Raw genomic sequence first — 7,533 nt, forward strand, 5'->3', positions numbered from 1 at the left:
CGCATTGGTTTCCAAAGAGCTTCAAAGAGTGATATTTTGGGATAGACATTATCAAGAGAGTGAAGAGCGAAGTGAAAGATGTTGAATGATCTCGTTATTCAAGAAGATAGTGACGAGGTCAAATGTAAAGACATTTTTACTTTACCAATGCGACAAATAGTTGATGACTTGTTTCTAATTGACTCGTTTGGTTGAACCATATCATATGCCAGTTAGATGATCCGGATGATCACCTGGACATGTTTATTTGAGGGGGAGATCTGATACGAGTAGCTACAATTTGTTGTTGTGCTTACAAAGAGTTATATTTTGTCTGTTTCCACAAGCCCGAGAATCATCAGCCAATGGGGAGGTTGGTATTAAGGCCGATGATATGCAGTTAAAGTATTCACGGTTAAAGTATTGGAAAGCATTTAAAGCAAGGGGGAGTCTGTAAGTACACGGATTTGGTGTCCGCAGCTGTTCGAATAGGATAGGGGTAGTTTAGTCTTTATACTTAATGTATAAAGGCTCATTCGCTAAGTGTGTTTAGCGAATGATGCCTGATTCATTAAAGACTATGGCCATTCGTTAATGTAAGAGCCCATTCGTTACTACAATGTAACGAATGGAGGCTCATTCGTTAAGGTATACCCATTCGCTAAGGGTGTTTAGCGAATGGGCTATGTAAAGTCATTCGTTAGTACTATTCTAACGAATAAGAGGCCTCATTCGTTAATAAAGTATCATGAATGAGGCATGCCTATAAATAGGTCTTCCATAGTAGAGTTGCATAGAGTTCTGTGCCATATTTATTCCTTGTAACGTTATGCTACCGGATTCTCTCCTCATGTAACGTATTGATCATCAATAAAGTATTCCGTTAATGTATGAACACAAGCTTAACGTATCGTTATTGCGACTAGATCTTGGCTCGTAATGACGTATTTACAGTGGTAGCGGAGAGTCAACGCGAATTTGGTGGATGCTGGCTATGTTTGTTACAATACCAGAACTAAACCTATTTTTTTTAAATTAACATGTTTAAAATTATAAAAACAAAAATAGCACACTCGTATAACGTATTATAACAAAATATCATATTTATTCATTGGGCAAAAGTCGGCTATTAGTGCCTGGATGTAGGTAAAACCTGAGCATTACGACGGGGATTCGACGTGAATTTGGCCGGTGTCGGTTAGTTCATTACAATATAAGCAACGCTGGAAAAAATCGAGTGTTGTCGTCCCGGTCGTTAAGGCGGTGAGTCTATGAGAATTCGGTCGGTTTATGTTATGTTTGTTACGGTACAAGTTTAAAACAAAAAAAATTTGCTTGGTTGCATTCGTCACGAGAACTAAAGCAAAAAAATATATAAAAATTGAGGTGGACCGATGGGATGATGTTGATCAATAAAACCTGAGCGTTGGCCAAACACCAGCGTTAATGGTCCCGAACGTTGAAGCAGCGAGTCTAAGCGAATTTGATCAATTAAACAAAAAAAAAGTTAACAAAAAAATTGATGTTCATCCAGTTACCATTACCTTCGTTACAGAACTTAAAAAAAGAAAACAACATTATTAGATGAATGTGGTGTTGCCACGTGGCCCAATCACGATCCAGCAACACCAACATTCATCTTTGAGAAAATTCCCAAAATAGCCTTTTTTAGGGAGAGAAAGCCCAAAATAGCCCTTTTTTTCTCAAATTTTTTTAGAATTTGGACTTTCCAGGCGCATTGGGAAAAGATAATAATATAGAGGGTGCATGCCAAATAACTAAGGAAAGTTATGGAGGAGACCAGATTTGGGAAAATAATGAAGGGAAAGTCCAAATAATTTTAAAATCTTTGAGTAAAAGTTTAAATTTCTATTCTCAAAAAACCGTTTTGAGAGACTGTTTTTTTATGTTTCCTACATTTTCCGTCCATATTTTCAAATTCTATGAAAAAGAGATTTTCAAATCTCGTATGGAGAGACGAGATTCTACCACCACCACCCACCGTTCGCCTTCTACCACCACCACTACCGCCACCATTCACCACCACCCACCGTTTGCCACCACCACAATCCACACCGACCACCCACCGTCTGCCATACCATCGATCACCACCCACCACCATCATCCGCCACCACCATCCATCACCACCACCCACCGTCCTCCACCACCACCGTCTACCACCCGACGGTAAAGATGAAGATAAATATGAAGAAGGTGAAGATGAAGAAGATAAAGATGAAGAAGAAGAAGAAGATGATGGAGAAGACGGTGGTGGTGGAGGACGGTGGGTGGTGGTGATGGATGGTGGTGGGTGGTGATCGATGGTAGTGGCAGACGGTAGGTGGGTGGATGGTGGTGGCGAACAGTGGGTGGTGGTGGATGGTGGCGGTAGTGGTGGTGGTAGAAGGCGAACTGTGGGTGGTGGTGGTGGTAGAATCTCGTCTCTCAAGACGAGATTTGAAAATCTCTTTTTCCTAGAATTTGAAAATATGGACGGAAAATGTAGGAAACATAAAAAACAGTCTCTCAAGACGGTTTTTTGAGAAAAAAAGTTTAATAGAAATTTAAACTTTTACTTAAAAATTTCAAAATTATTTGGACTTTCTTTTTATTATTTTCCTAAATCTGGTCTCATCCATAACTTTCCTTAGTTATTTGGCATGCACCCTCTATATTATTATTTTTTCCCAACGCGTCTAGAAAGTCCAAATTCTAAAAAAATTTTGAGGAAAAAGGGTTATTTTAAGCTTTTTCTCTCTAAAAAAGGCTATTTTAGAAATTTTCCCTTCATCTTCACTTTATATAGATAATTGGGATACTATTATTAAGATGACATAGGTTACATCAAATCATTGTAATTCCACTAAAAATCCAAAGAATGGTGGGATTATAAGTAGACAATTGTTTCAATATATAAGTAGACAATTTTTAAATATATACTAAAATAATTTGTTTCAATAGATAATTGTCCATCAAACCTAAAATATTGAGGCCCCAACCTTCTTTTTCATGTTTACGGATCACAACTTTGACGATTTTTAAATATATACTAAAATAATTTGTTTCAATAGATAATTGTTGGTCTTCTCAAGTGAAGCAAATTTAATTAAATAATCTTCTTAACAATACTTAGAACTACCACCAATACACAAATAAGTTTTCCGAGTTAGAATGTTAGCCGTCCATATTGATTTTGACATTCTAAGTCTGACTCACCTAATAACACCATCTAAAAAAAACCCATCACTATGAGTTAACCTCATTAAGCCAGGTTTCAAACCTGAAACAATTAATGATCAACAGATATTACCCAAAACACATAGTGGCAATATCATTGACGAATTAATGACACATACTTTCTTCCGGCAAAAGCTAATTTTAATTAAAAATGTTGTTGGAAAATTTTAATGTGTAAATAAAATATTTTAAATTTTGAATTCTTTTATATTTCATGATTAGTTGAAACACCTTTGATTTAGTCAAAACCATTCAACATGTCATTAAGTTTTGGTTAAAACTTAAATGCATTGGTTAATGTTGATCGGAGTGTTTCAATTTTGTCATTAATGATGGTTGAATGGTTTCAATCTTCTACTAGTATAAATATCAAGGGAGCTCCTTGGTTGAAGACACACCAAATAACGCATTCTCTTTTGTGTTTTCTCCAACTTTTTCCCTAAAGAATTCCAACATTCTTGATCATCTTCATCATTTTCTTTAAGGTGCTAGAGCCCTCCCCGGCAGTACATATTGCTTAGGCCGTTGTACCCTGGGAAACAAAACGGGGAGAGACCAGGAATTTGTTTTAAGGGCCCCGTGTAAAACACGATTCTCGGCCACAAAGACTACGACACCATTCTTCTTCTACACCTTTCTTGCATTATTTTATTTCAATTGAATTGTAATTTTGATTTTTTCCGGTGTAATTCATATTGTAATTTACTTGCTTTCCTAGATAGATTTGATTCCTTGTATTGTAATCATTTTATTAAAAGTGTTTTATTTTTATACACTAACGTTTTCCTACAATCTTAAAACAAGTTTTTTAAAAATCACCGTTCGTGTATTCAAAACATTCTCGTGTGACTCAAACTAGTTTTGTTTCACGCGGTTGTTTTTTAAAAAACTTTTTTTTTCCGTTTCTATTCAAAGGAGCGACTTTATAGAAACGGAAACCCGTTACAATTCGGATTTTTTAACGCTAAACTCTTGGAAAAACCCATTGTTTGGTCCCTTTAAAGTTGGACTTAGAACACCTTTGGTGGGTTAATTTATGTGTTCGGATTAAAAAGTTTTGCGTAACTTTAATTTGGTAGGAGTGACCACTATTTAACATTTCTGAAAAACTAACTTAGCATAGTTTATTTTTCAAAAAAAAATGACATCATCGTAATCGAGTAACGTTATTTTAAGAATCTGAGGATCTTGAATTCTTAGAACAATCTATTATTTTTCAAGTAATAACAATATGAGGATATTGAATTATCGCAATGGTTAAAAATATATGTCTATTTGAAAAACTTTCGTTATAATTTTTCAAATAAATCATGTATGCATAAAATGAGTCGGATTAACTATTGGAGTACAATATATAATCCGAAAATAAATGTTTTGATTAAACAAATTCGAGTTTATGGGTTTTGGTTATGTTTAGTTAACTCGAATCATATATAAAAATATATAAATGTTTCAAAATGCATTTTGAATCACTTGATTTTTTTTTAATAAGTATGTTAGAAAAATGTATTTTTTTTTTTGAAAAACCCATATAATAAAACATTTGTCAACATTTCTTTCTAACGAGCGTGTTAGAAATTATTATTTGCAAAATAATATTGGTTTCAAATGTTTTGGAACATGTATTTTCTAATGTGCGTCTTAGAAAAGATATTTTCTAAACCATAAAGCGTTTACGTCCGTTTAGTTTTAACAAACATTTAGAAAGTATCATTACTGTTAAATAATAAAGGCTTACACACTTTTACTTTCTAATGAGCGTGTTAAAAATTGTGTATTTTCTTAACCTACATTGGTTAAAATGTTTTGTAAACGTTTGACATTCTTGCATGCGCGTTGGAAACAGGTTAATGTTATAAAATAAATGAACGTTTTGAGTAAACGTCAATGATTTTAACATGAGTGTTAATATGTATTATTTTATAAATCGAAGCCTTAAAATATTTGTCTAAATATTTAACTTTTCTAACGAGCGTGTTAGAAATGGTTTATTATAAACTAAAGTTTTAAAACGTTGATATCTAAACGTTAATTTTCTAATGAGCATATTAGAAATAGCTAATTTTTATTAACCAAAGTTTAGAAATGTTTTATCTAAGCGTTTAATTTTCTAACAAGCGGGTTAGTAGTGGTTTATTTTATAAATCAAACGCCTAGAAATGGTTTTGTCTAAATATATTATATTTTCTAACGAGCGTGTTAGAAACAGTTTATTTTATAAACCAAAGGCCTTGAAAATCGTTTTGTCTAAGAATTTATATTCTCTAACGAGCGTGTTAGAAACAATTATATTTGTATAATAAATCGGTTAATATTCTAACGAGCATGTTAGAAGGGTTCGATTTTGTAAAACCAAAATTATAAAATTTTTTTGTATAAACGTTTATTTTATTTTTAATGAGGGTGTTAGAAACAATATAAAGGCTTCAATACGTTTTGTTTAAAGCGTTTACTTTTCTAACGAGAGTGTTAGACACGGTTTATTGTATAAACCAAAGGGTCTTAAAAAATGGTTTTATCAAATCGGTTAAATATTCTAAGAAGCAGGTTAGAAGTTGCATAAATATTATAACGAGCGTGTTACACAATAATTTTTATTAACCCAAAGGCGTTAGAACAGTTTTAAACAACTTGATGTTGTTGTGAACAAATTAAATTGTTCAAATGTAACTACGTGAGTGTAGTTAATAGTTGTTCAATGTGGGAGTACCACTGAGGGAGAACCTCAAATGAGTGATGTTGTGATTGCATAGAGCTCTTGTACGTGGGAGCCTAATTGCATCACTTGAAGACATCATGTGAACGATTTCGGAGATGTATGAAATCATGTGGACATTTGGTGTTCGTGGATAGTTCTTATTGTTTGAAGCATATATTCTGTTATGAAAAATGATTCAAAATTAAGAACTATCTTCTTGCTAAGAGAAGCATGATACTTATTGATGGTCGTTGGACATCAATAAGAAAATGTAGAACTGGGTTATCTACATTAAGTATCCTAATTTTGAGAGTTAATTTATATGTTCCCAAACGTCTCAAAAGGGGATAATATTTTCTAGTAAGCTTACTAGAGATGGATACTCGTTGAACTATAGCAGTTTGTTGATTTACTTTCAAATATTGTTTGGGTTCAATATCTTTGGATAACCCATACATAGAAATTAATCAAATGTTTATAGTATAACGAATAGTGAAAGAAGATATTTGCACAAAGACAATTTGTGAGTTGTCACCATAATTAAATGTCAAGGATGAGACATCACACACCATGTGATGAGTGTATTAACATGGATACAATATATGTTTAGAGTATCAACATTGTGAAGATTCACATTTGTGAATTATAACATATGAAAGAAATATATGATTATAAATGACTTTAATAAACCGTGTGTGATTTATTATAGGAGACTTACAATAACGATGGATTTGTAGTTGCGTCTACCACCATCAATGTTGTTTGAACTATGTGGAGGATTTATCCTTCTTTTTGGGAGAGTATCCCAATACATGGTTTCAACGAAACAAACAACGGAAATGTATAAATCACTTTAGGCACATGCAATTGTCTTGTTTGATTGTCAATATACTTGACTATATTTCAAACTTTAGTGATCTTATACGGGTAACATTCATTATGTTGAATGTGTTCACCAAACTAACTCGTTTTAATACTCATGTTTGAATTTCTTATAAGTAAATGGTAAAGCTTTTGGAGAACAAAAGTATATATCTTAATTTAACTAATGAAGTTAAGTATGTTTGCGTAACGTACTTTAACTTTTGAGACTTTCCTAATACCAAAGTGTTGGTATGATGAATAAAGTCTCATTAATTTGTCTAAACCAAGATATGAAGGTTGGCAAGAGATAGTGAAGAATCAGAATGATGCATCTTCTGTTCACATGCTAAAGTATTGTAGTCTAAGCATGCTAGACTAGTACTTGTTAATTTATATGCTCCGCGGAGATTAAATTAACTTAGAAATCATTCATAATATGGGTACACACAAGAAGGAATTCTTATATGGGCTAAACATAAGCATAACTTCATTAAGTCAAAACGGGATAACTAGATCATGAGGAGAAATCATACGCTAGTAAATGTGGGAAGCTCACACTAAGGAATATTTTCCTAAACTGGATCAAAGTGCAAGAAATGTGGGGGATGAGCCATTTAAGAAACAACCCATTATGGTATGTTGAAATGGTCTTTGAGAATGCTTTCTCAATCATCGCATGAAAGGGAGAACCTTTCATTACCCCTCTTAGTGATTCGATAAGTTTATCCATTAAGACTTAAATGTGGGGGTAACTT

Source organism: Bidens hawaiensis, unplaced genomic scaffold, assembly GCF_021521415.1.
Source record: "Bidens hawaiensis isolate Kalapana, Puna unplaced genomic scaffold, B.hawaiensis_p1.1 tig00002307_1, whole genome shotgun sequence".
NCBI classification, from domain to species: domain Eukaryota; kingdom Viridiplantae; phylum Streptophyta; class Magnoliopsida; order Asterales; family Asteraceae; genus Bidens; species Bidens hawaiensis.